At 38.4% G+C, this 12,474-nt stretch overlaps 1 pseudogene; it reads left to right on the plus strand.

Moving 5' to 3' along the window:
• Window positions 1-9,416: 9,416 nt before the first annotated feature.
• Window positions 9,417-12,165, plus strand: LOC104587571 (disease resistance protein RPM1-like; annotated as a pseudogene).
• The last annotated feature ends 309 nt before the right edge of the window (window positions 12,166-12,474 follow it).

Genomic DNA, 12,474 nt, shown 5'->3' on the forward strand with positions numbered 1-12,474 from the left:
ACTTTGTTTTGTAAACCCATTTCAGTCTTATTATTTCTTTTTATTTGGATTTATTAACCAATTCCCATATCTAGTTTTTCTCAATCATTTCAATTTCTTCATCATGGATTTCACCCAAATTCCTTCTTTTGAAGATTCTTTGAATTTTTGTGATTTTAATTTAAGAAATGCAACACCACAAGAATCAAAGATTTTTTTAAGTAAGCATACCTTTTTTGGTGGAGTATCTAAATCTACATCACTTGGGCTTACTTCCCATGGATGTTGGTTTCTTGAACTTGAGGGATTCATTCTTAGGCAAAAACTTATTAGACTTAATCTTCTTGTATTTGTTGGCCTTACATTTGATGTAGTTGTATCATGCTCATGGTCATTAGGCATCACTTCTTCATCTTCTATTTGGTATTTCTTGATTTGTGAGAAATTTTCTTCAAAGTTCTATGCTCCCTCTTTGTCAAATATCACATCTCTTGAAATTACTATTTCATTTGTAGTTGGATTGAGCAACCAGTAGCCTTTTGATTCATCACTGTAGCTAAGGGAAATACATTTATCAGCTTTGCCATACAAAATTTCTCTCTTCTTTAAGGAAATTAGAGAATAAGCAATGCAACCAAAATCCTTGAATGAGCTAATAACATGCTTCTTTCATCATTGCCAAAGTGCACATCATAACCTTTTTGAATAAGCTATCCACAATAAGCAAATTTTGAGTTAGACCAAGAACATACAGAACATTAGAAATGAGTTTAGAATTATCTTGCTTAGTCTCCACTGTAACAAGAACCTTTCCTTCAACACTTTAGTCTTTTCCATCTCGAAGTTTCACTTGAGAATTAATATATTCATTCAACTCAAAAAAAAATTCTTTATTTCTTGTCATGTGATTACCATAACCAATATCCAAATACCAAACTTGTTTTGTCTATTGTTGGTTATTTGTAAAGGAGTAAAATAGATGACTTTCTGAATCGTCATTTCAATATAATGGGTTTGTTCTTTTTCTTAAATCTATAACCTTTTGCAGCATGAACATGATTTTTTCATTTTTTTTACATCTGAAATAGTAATCTTGGGGCTAATGGCTGTCCATTTTGCAAATAAAACAACCATTATTTTGCTTTTCACATCTTCCTCTTCCATAGGATCTACCTCTTCCACATTCTCTTCCATTATTTTGAATCATCTTCTTCTACCTTGATATGGTCCTTCTCTTGAAGTTTCTTTTCCGCCATCATTTTTTTTTTCCTTTTTCTGTAATGGTGAGTTTAAACTAGAAAGCTTGCTCCTATGAAGAAGCTGATTTTTTTTTTCCATCCCATACTCATGAGTTTCAAGTGAGTTTATTAATTTATGCATGGATATTTTAGTCAAATCTTCAGATTCTTTAATGATAACGACCACACGATCAAATTTAATCAATAATCTCTTCGAAGCCTTTTATACATTTTTTTCATCTGAGGTAACATTTCCATATGTTCTGATTTGATATACAATACCAATGACTCAATAAAAAAAAAAAAAAAAACTCTTGTAGATCCAATTTCTTTCATCATAGGATTATCAAAATCTCTCCAAAGATTTTGAAGTTTTATGGATGTTACCTTTTTATTGCCCTGAAATTCCTTTTTGATAATATCACATGCTTCTTTTGAGCTTTTGGCAGCCATAATTCTTGAAAATTTTGTTTTGGTTACTACTTTGACGCAGCGTGGAAGCAATGAAAACCGGAGCTGGCTATGCAAGCACCGGGCGTTCGCTAGCACCTAGCGAATAACACCGATTTCTCTAGGAGAGACAAAAGGTGGCGAAAACTCAAAGAAGAGAACTCAAGAAAATCTGAAAATCTGAAGTATGAATTGTGTTCATTAACTGGAAAATAGCAGTATTTATAATACATCTGGAAAATGAAATTGTAAAAGAACTGGAAAAGAACAACTAGGATAGATCAACATCTAATCTAGATACGATCAAATTCCTCTTTGCCTGGAAATTGGAGTCTTTCTTGATAATCTTGGGAGAGTCTTGGAAGAGTCTTGCCTTATCTTGCTAATCTTGGAAGAGTCTTGATAATCTTGGGTTCTTGGATCCCTTGCTTATCTTGAATTCTTATTTAACTTATCCTTATCCAAGGAGCTGCCGCCCCTAGGGATGAGATGGGCCTTGTGATGGGCCTCCATCATTCTCCCCCACATGGAGAGAACTCGACCTCGAGTCGTGACTAGGGTAGACAAGTGTTATTTCTGGCAGGTACAACGAAGGTCAGCAACATTGAAGGTCCTGGACATACCCATATGATCTGGTAAATCTACTACATAGGCATTGTCATTAATCTTCTTCACGATCTTATATGGACCATACTTCTGAGGCTTCAACTTGTTGTAATTACCTACGGGAATCCTTTCCTTCCTTAAGAAGACCATGACCTCATCACCTACGTCAAACATTTGAGGTCGGCGGTGCTTGTCTGCGGCCATCTTGTACTTGGCGAAGGACTGCTCTAGCTTCTGCATCACGGCCTCTTGAACGGACTGGATTTGTTCTGCCATCTGCTCTGCTGAGATACTGGCACTGGGTACCTTGGGTAGCTTCACAAAATCCAGTGCATGGTTAGGGACCTTCATGTATAAGATGGAGAATGGGGATCTGCCTGTAGAACTATGCATTGCATTGTTATAGGCGAACTCAGCCTGGGCTATGGCAAAGTCCCACTGTTTTGGCCGTTCCCGGCATATGCTGCGAATTAAATTCCCTAAGGTCTGGTTTACCACTTCTGTCTGTCCATCTGTCTGCGGATGGGCTGTACTGCTGAAATTAAGTGATGAATCAATCAACCTCCACAGGGTCATCCAAAAGTGACTGAGGAACCGTGTGTCACGATCTGAAGTGATGGTCTTGGGTACCCCATGCAAGCGGACAATCTCCCTGAAAAATAATTTTGCTGTTGCGGATGCATCTGCTGTTTTCTTGCATGAGAGGATGTGAGCCATTTTCGAGAATCTATCAACCACCACGAAGACGGAGTCCATGTTCCTCTGGATCTTTTGCATGCCTAGCACAAAATCCATGGACAAGTCTTCCCATATAGCAGTAGGAACGAGTAGGGGCATGTAGAGACCTGTGTTCTGGGTTTGTCCCTTAATTGCCTGACAAACATAGCACCTGCTTACGATGGTAGACACGTCCCTTCTTAATTTTGGCCAGTATTATCGCCCCTTAACTGCTTTTACTATTTTGTCCCTTCCCAAGTGTCCTGCTAATCCACCCCCATTTAAATCTCAGATGATCTTTTCGCGGATGGAAGTGCAAGGGATACACAGTTGTTCCCCTTTCATAAGGAACCCATCATAAATAAAGAAGTCTTTTGCTGGCTGCTTATTCACACATTTCTCCCATACCGGTTGGAAGTCTTCATCTTGGGCATATAAGTCTTTTAGGCACTCAAAACCCACAATCTCAACACTGAGGGTCTTGATGAGAGCTACGCGCCTACTAAGTGCATCAGCCACCTTATTTTGCTGTCCTGTCTTATACACAATTTTATATGGGAACATGTCTAGGAAAGCCGATCATCTGGCATGTAAATCACTTCTTAATTGCTTTTGCCCACTAAGATATTTTAGGGCTTGATGGTTAGTGCAGAGAACAAATTCTTTTGCAATTAAATAGTGTTTCCATGTTTTTAGGGCTCTAACCAAAGCATAAAACTCCTTGTCATAAGTAGACCACTTTCTCCTAGCTTCACATAATTTTTCACCGAAGAAAGCAATGAGTCTTTTCTCTTGGGACAATACAGCCCCTATGCCAACTCCACTGGCGTCACATTCAACTTCAAATAATTTATTAAAATCTGGCAAGGCAAGAACAGGAGCAGTACATAATTTTTCTTTTATGAGAGCAAAACTTTGCTCTTGTTCTTCTCCCCAATGAAATTTCCCCTTTTTCAAGCATTCAGTAACGGGAGCCATGATACTACTAAAATTCTTAATAAAGCGCCTATAGAAGGTTGCCAACCCATGAAATCGCCTGACATCTGTGACAGTGGATGGGGTCAGCCACTCCCTAATGGCTTTCACCTTTTCCTCATCTACTTTCACACTATCCTTGCTTATAATAAATCCCAGGAATAATAAATTATCATTCATGAAGATGCATTTCTTCAAATTAGCATATAATTTATTTTCCCTCAATATTTTCAGGACCTCCCTAATATGTCCCACATGCTCAGTGATAGATTTGCTGTATATCAAAATATCATCAAAATATACTACCACAAATTTACCAATGAAGGGGCACAATACCTGGATCATTAGCCTCATGAAAGTGCTGGGTGCGTTGGTTAGTCCAAAGGGCATGACTAACCATTCGATCAAGCATCTCTAGTCTTGAAGGCTGTCTTCCATTCATCTCCGGGACGGATCCTGATTTGATGATATCCACTCCTGAGATCTATTTTTGAGAAAACTACAGCTCCGCTTAGTTGGTCCAACATGTCGTCCAGCCTAGGAATGGGAAATTTGTACCCAATGGTGATCTTGTTAATGGCCCTGCTGTCGACACACATTCTCCAACTGCCATCCTTCTTAGGTGTTAATAAGGCAGGTACTGCATAAGGACTCATGCTGATTTGAATGTGTCCCTTTTTCAATAATTCTTCTACCTTTTTCTATAAGATTTCATTCTCCTTAGGACTCATTTTATATTGTGGGAGGTTAGGTAGACTAGCACCTGCAACAAGATCAATATGGTGTTGTACATATCTCATGGGAGGGAGTTCATTTGGTAACTCCTCTGGAACTACATCATTAAATTCATCCAGTAGTCCCTGTATTTCAGCTGGAATTGTATTTTCATCATTAACATCTTCTCCTTTTACTACCAACAAATGTATCTCATGTGTATCCTTACATTCTTTAACAAATTCAGCATGATGATGGGTGATGGTAAGGAAATTCTTGTCATGTGCCTTTGGAGTATTTGTAATACTGTTTTCTGCTATGGGTAACAAAGTATAACGTGTACCCTCTTTTTCAAGTTGGTAGGTATTCTTCCTACCTATGTGCCTTGCATCTGTATCAAATTGCCAAGGCCTCCCTAACAAAATATGGCAAGCATCCACATCTACAATATCACAATATGTTTCATCATGGTACTTACCAATTGAAAAAGGTACCATGCAACGCTCATCCATTCATACGCCGCCTCCTTCCTTGATCCACCCAATTGTGTATGGGTTGGGATGTTTTTCAGGAATCAGTTGTAATTGTTGGATGACATCCCTGCAAATAATATTTTCTTGACTGCCACTATCAAAAATTAAATTAAATAAATTTCCCTTGATAGTGCATCTGGTACGAAATAATCTGTGCCTTTGAGAAGTATCCTTATTTTTCTGGGACAACATTAGTTTTCTTACCACACAAGTATACTCCTCATGTTCATATGGACCCTCTTCATCCTCCCCATCAGGTCCACAATATACTTCATCCTCAATATCTTCTTCCTCCTCCCTTTCTACCATATTAACTGCCTTCCTCCTGGGACAGTCACTGGATCTATGTCCCACCTCATTGCACTTAAAACATTTAATAGGAGCAGGTTTTGCATAAGGGTTACTGGGTTTAGGAAGGTTGGAAGGATTACCTCGAGTATGTCCTCCTGTAGTAGCCTTACCGGCGTTACTTGTGCTTGTCGGGTGAGAAGGTTGTACTGCTGGGACTGATTTGTTTCTGTCGACAGTTGCCGGTGTGTTGTCGCTCCCGCTGTACCGGCGGTAATTATCACTGCGCGCCTTGTCTTGGAACATTAATTCTGCTTTCAAGGCTAGGTTCCTTGCTTCCTGCACACTAAGAACCATTTGTACACCAATTTTGTCTCTGATGGATGGTCTCAAACCGCTTAGATAGCGGGTTGTCTACTAGTTATCACTTTCAGATAATTGGTTTCTTTCAGCTAATCTCAAAAATTCAGATGTATATTCGTTAACACTACGAGAACCCTGTGCACACCTCTGATAAGATTCAAACATATATTGTTCATAGTCAGGAGGTAAAAATCTACCTCTGATTAATTGTTTCATGCGCCTCCAGGTTCGGACAGGACCCCTTCCTTCTCTCATCCGGGTCTCTCTCATCCGTTCCCACCAAACAGATGCGCCTCCCTTTAATCGGAAAGCTACTAATTTTACCCTTCGTTCCTCTGGTATTTCCATGTAATCAAAGAACCTATCGACCTCTGTGATCCAATCCAAAAGTCCCTCTATACCAAGATCTCCACTAAAAGTAGGAATATCTACCTTGAATTTAAATTCATCATTATTCCTACGAGGATTGAAATTACCTTGATTGTGCCAATTTCTACCGTTTCTGTCGTTGCCGGGAAGAACTGGAGCACCACCAAATTCGAAATCATCATCATTGTCGTCGTCAAGAACTGGACGTCGGGACGTAGTAGCGACGGGTGGTCTGTCGTGGTCGTCTCCTTCGATCTGCTGTGGATTTTCCCGGTTCCGTGGGACAACCTCCTGTAACAAGGTTTGCAGTCGTTCACTCACCTCTGCCAACTGCCGTTCGATGTTACGTGTGGCTGTACGCTGCTCTTCGATTGCTCTCCAAACAGTTGGGAACCCCTGATCTCCATCACGGGGTGGGTTGTGACTGGTACCGTCTGGGTTGGACATGCCTGGGCGAATTCCCTGCTCTGATACCACCTGACGCAGCGTGGAAGCAATGAAAACTGGAGTTGGCTATGCAAGCATCGGGCGTTCGCTAGCACCTAATGAATAACATTGATTTCTCTAGGAGAGAGAAAAGGTGGCGAAAACTCAAAGAAGAGAAAAGAAAATCTAAAAATCTGAAGTATGAATTGTGTTCATTAACTGGAAAATAGCAGTATTTATAATACATCTGGAAATTGAAATTGTAAAAGAACTGGAAATTATAAAAGAACTGGAAAAGAACAACTAGGATAGATCAACATCTAATCTAGATAGGATCGAATTCCTCTTTGCCAGATCTCCACCGTCCGATCTCTCTAGATGCATGAATCTTGGGTTATCTTGCTAATCAAGATGCTTCTTGGAGTCTTTCTTGATAATCTTGGAAGTCTTGGAAGAGTCTTGCCTTATCTTGCTAATCTTGGAAGAGTCTTAATAATTTTGGATTCTTGGATCCCTTGCTTATCTTGGATTCTTATTTAACTTATCCTTATCCTAGGAGCTGCCGCCCCTAGGGATGAGATGGGCCTTGTGATGGGCCTCCATCATACTTGCTGAATATGGTACACGGCTTTAGCATTATCCTTCCTATTCTCCTTGTACTCCTTTTTGTGTTTCTATTTTACTTTTCTCTTGACATTTTGTTTTGTGTTACAAAATGTTTATAGATTACAACACATAAAGGGATTTTACTTTTATAAGTCTAGAATACTCAGCTCTTAAGTCCCAAAATAACCTACTAATATAACAGACAAAGCATTAAAGGAAATTTACAAAATTACCATTGTTAATTTTCAACAGGCTCCTTCCTCCACCCCCTGCAACTACTACTTCAATCCTCAGAACTCTACTTAGCACCTCCACCATCACCAATTTCGGAAAAATAGAGTTGGACGGGGACCTAACCAACAATGTTAGGTACCCAATCTCTTTCAAATTGAGATTTTTAGCATCCACCCCTACGAAGCCACCAATAGCATCACCCAATTCCTTAGGGCTATGTTTGGTTTAAAGGAAAATGTAGGGAAAGGAAGGAAAAGGTAGGGAAATCTTTACAATTAAACCTTATATTGGTTTCCCTGTCTTTCCCTTCCTTTCCCTACATTTTCCTTCAAACCAAACATGGGGTAAAAGACTTACAACACCAAGCATGCGAAGGAAGGCCAAAACACTACACCCACTAATGCTTATATCCACCTGACACATCTACTGCTTCAAAGTTCCAAGACCAGCACTTTAACCTCATTTTTCTACCTCTGAATCTAAGTAGGCTAAGAACTCGAACTCTAATAGCTTTCACATGAAATTCCAGGAAAAGTAGAAGACAATCGCAAGAGATTGAGGAACCTAACTACTGGTCTAGAATGATAGCCCCAAATTAAATTCTGGCTCCCCTAGAAACCCACCTTCAAACTCTACAACTACGCAGTTATTAAGGACTCCAGATCTCCTACCCACAAGAACTCTGCCCATCTCTATCCACAACACATTACTCCCAATGAATTGAGAATATCTCCCCCTACATAATACTATGCAGAGGATGAGATGTTCTTCATGTGTGACTAATAAACGTGGGCAGGAGATCCGGACTTGTTACTAAGCGCATCCTGCTGCTTTGGCACACCCAAACCACTGACAACTACTCTGACCTCATCATCAACCAAACTTAGCCATAATTTCACCTTTATCAAAAGGACCCTCGTAAATTTTGCATTGCACTTACTTTATTAAAAAAATAACTTTTACAACTTATTTTTGTACGATGTTTGTGAAATACAATATTAGAGTTGCATCCAATATTTTCTTTTTTTTTTTATTTTTTTCTATATTTTAAAATTTTATTATTTAACTATATATAACATTACGAGTTGACCCATTTGATCTAAATGGTATTTTAAATCCTTAAATGGTAGGATTTTTAGGTTGGTTTTGTCATTAATAAAAGTGCTTCTTATGTATCATACTTATTTTGTTTAATATAACAAATATATAATATTAGATATATACCCAATTTCTTTTTCTCTGTAATTCTTTATATTTTATTATTTTTTTTTATTTTTGTTTTATCATTAACTAACCCATTTAACCAATATGGTTGAATTACTTATCCATCATATGCAGAGAAATGGTTTTATTTAAAAATTAATTTATAAATTATAGTTTTTCATATTATTAAAATTATTATGTGTGAAATTAATTAAAGGAATTTAATGATGAAAAATAAATCTTAAATATAGGAGTTTACGAGAGAATGGGAGAAAATACCTTAAATATTGAACTTAATGAGAGGAGATAGAATGAATTGAAAAGTAGTATTCATCTTTTTTATAAAAGTATATAAATATAGACATAAAAACAAAGATTTTGGTTTTATATATATATATATACATATATATGTCATTGGCAATTTTTAGTATTTTGTTGTCCAAAATAATAACAAAAAAATAGAACAAAATAAATTCTCTTTTGTCAATTGATATATTGAAATTGGAAATTTTCTTCTCAAATTCCACCGATATGATTCTTAAGATCTAATTTTGCATATTTACGGATTTATAACAGATTCACCATCCAATAATGTGTAAGAACTTTTCCAATATCCAAGTAAGCTGCATTACCCATCGCCTACAGAAGAATCTCTTTCACAATAAATAATCGGAAAAATATATAGATAGAAAGATAGATAGAGGGGGGTGAGGTTATGGAGTTGGGCGTAGTGACCTTTCTTCTCGACGGATTGCGCTTGCTGGCAGGAGAAGTACACATGATACCAGGCATTCATGGACATATCGATAATCTCAGACTTGAATTAGAGAGCATTTACATGATCTTAAAGGAAGCTTATACAAGGCAACAGAGCAACACAAGCGTGAGTCCATGGATAAGAGCGGTTGGGCAACTAGCTTTCGAGATTGAAGATGTTATAGACAAGTACAAGCTTTATGCCGCTCGACAGTCTTCTAAGCCCTTGAGGAACCTGATATCTTTCCACTCTATAGGCAAACAAATAGAAGATATTCAGAAAAGAATCAATGACATCAGGCAAATAAGAGAAAGATACAGAGAAATCATTTCAAGTCAAGCCCAAGCTAGTTCTACTACTACCTCAATCGAAACACGACAGTTTCCCAAAGTGGCTTGCTTGTTCCTAGATGATCCTCAGATTGTGGGCTTTGTTGAACCAGCAAACCAATTGGTTTCTTGGATAGGGGAACCAATATCAATGACTGCTGTGATCTCCGTGGTTGGAATGGGAGGTTTGAGCAAGACAACACTTGTTAGGAAAGTGTACAGATTATTGAAGGGAAACTTTGAATGCCATGCTTGGGTTGCAGTGGGGCAATCATACAGAAAAACAGAGATCTTGAGGAGCTTGTTGTCCCAATTGTGCCAATCAATAAATTGGGGAACTCCAGAAGTTGAACAACAAATGATCCGTCCGAATGCCAGAGCAGTTCAACTAATGGGCATGGTGAAGGATTATTTGCAACATAAAAGGAATCTGGTTGTTTTTGATGATATATGGAGCCTAGATGTTCGGGAATACTTCAAATATTTGTTTCCAAATGATGAATGCAGTAGCAGAATAATTGTTACAACGCGTAGAAATGATGTTGCCAATTCTTGCATAGGATCCTGCGGTCACGTCTATAACCTTCAACCACTACCTCTAAAGGAAGCACAGGAACTCCTATGCAAGAAGGCTTTCTCATCTACCCTTGGAGAATGCTCTTCAAATTTGAAGGTGTTGTCTGAAAAAATTGTGAAAAGGTGCGAAGGATTGCCTCTTGCAGTTGTTGCAATAGGTAAACTGGTGGAAACTGAGGGAAGAAAAAACAATTTGTATTTGGAAAATCTGCATGATACCCTTGCCTCTGAGTTAGCAAGGAATGAACAACTTTCATGTATTACAAGAATATTATCTCTAAGTTTTAACAATCTGATGTCCTACTCCTTCCACCATACCTATTGTCTCTTGTACATTAGTATTTTTCCCAAGGGTTACGCTGTTAGCTGTAGAAGGTTGATTCGGTTATGGATAGCCGAAGGATTCGTACAGGAATCAAGCGGAAGAAGATTAGAAGATGTTGCAGAGGCTTACCTCAATGATCTTATCAAGAGGAACTTGGTTTATGTTATGGAGACAGAGATTGATGAACGACCCAGGACTTGCCGACTTCACTATTTGGTGAACGATATCCTGGTTTCAAAGGCCGAAAATGAAAATTTCTCTAAAATCCTGAAAGAGTCAGACACAAGTTTGGAAAAAGTCCGTCGCTTATCTGTTCATAATGATTGCAGCAGAATATCTTTCATGGGGGACTCCTCTCCATGTGTTCGAGCTTTTTTCAGGTTTCCAATGGATGAATCATCTTCGTCCTTCTTTAACCATAAAGTGATTTCAAACTTCAGGCTCTTGAAGGTTTTGGATTTGGAGAATGCACCTCTGAAGACTTTTCCTAAAGGAGTTGATAATCTGCTTCTGTTGAGATATCTAAGTTCAAGGAACACAAAGATCAAGGATCTACCCAAGTCGGTTTGGTAAGCTTGTAAACCTTGAAACATTGGATCTTAAGCAAACATATATCACCGAATTGTCTTCTGAGATTCTCCAGCTTCATCGACTACGCCATCTTCTGATTTATCGGTACGACTTTCTAAACTATGCGGCTTTCGGTTGTGTTAGAGGTTTTAGTGTGCATGGGAGAATTGGTGGCTTAACTACTTTGCAAAAGCTGGCTTTTGTAAAAGCAAGCATGGAAACCCGAATAATTGATGACCTGCAAAATTTAACCCAATTAAGGAAATTGGGGATTGTTGAAGTTAGAAGGGAAAGTGGGGAATATTTGTGTCTCTCTATTGAAAAAATGCAGAGCCTTCATACATTAAGCATAACATCAGAAAGCATGGAGGAATATCTAGATCTAAACACACTGTCTCATCCCCCTCGCCATCTTCAACGTTTATATCTAAAGGGGCAGCTTGAAAGGATGCCCAGATGGATTTCAGAACTTCAAAACCTGGTCAGGATACGTCTGAAGTGGTCAAAACTAAGTGATGATCCCACTGAAGCCCTTCAAGATTTGCCTACCCTATTGGATCTTCAATTGCTTGATGCCTACACTGGATCTGAGTTGCTCTTCTCTGAAGGGAAATTTAAGAAACTTAAGATATTGGAATTTAATCAACTGCGTAACTTGAGAAAGGTGATGATGGACAATGGCACATTACCCCAGCTTCAGAAACTAATTATAAGATCATGCCCATTGTTAACAGCAGTGCCTATAGGAATTGACAACCTTACCCAGCTAGAGGAGCTTTACTTGCATGATATGACTGAAACATTCATAAATGGGATTCAAAAGAATGGAGGTAAATATCGTCGGATGGTCAATCACATCCCAATCATTCATTCTTACTCTCTTGGTTCTTTCACAAATCTTTCATGATTCTCCTTGCAGTGCCACTATATATATACATCTTTGCAGAAGTACTGGTGAGCATTTTACACACTTTCTTTTTGTTTATGATCTGATTATTTTCATTATTTTTCTCCCTATTAGGTTTTTCTTTGACGCAGCGTGGAAGCAATGGAAACCGGAGCTGGCTATGCAAGCACCGGGCGTCCGCTAGCACCTAGCGAATAACACCGATTTCTCTAGGAGAGAGAAAAGGTGGCGAAAATAGGAAGAAGAGAACATGAAGAAATTTTGAAAATCTGAAGTATGAATTGATTTCATTAACTGGAAAATAACAAT

This window comes from Nelumbo nucifera, chromosome 5 (genome assembly GCF_055504915.1).
Source record: "Nelumbo nucifera cultivar China Antique chromosome 5, China Antique-T2T, whole genome shotgun sequence".
Taxonomy (NCBI): Eukaryota; Viridiplantae; Streptophyta; class Magnoliopsida; order Proteales; family Nelumbonaceae; genus Nelumbo; species Nelumbo nucifera.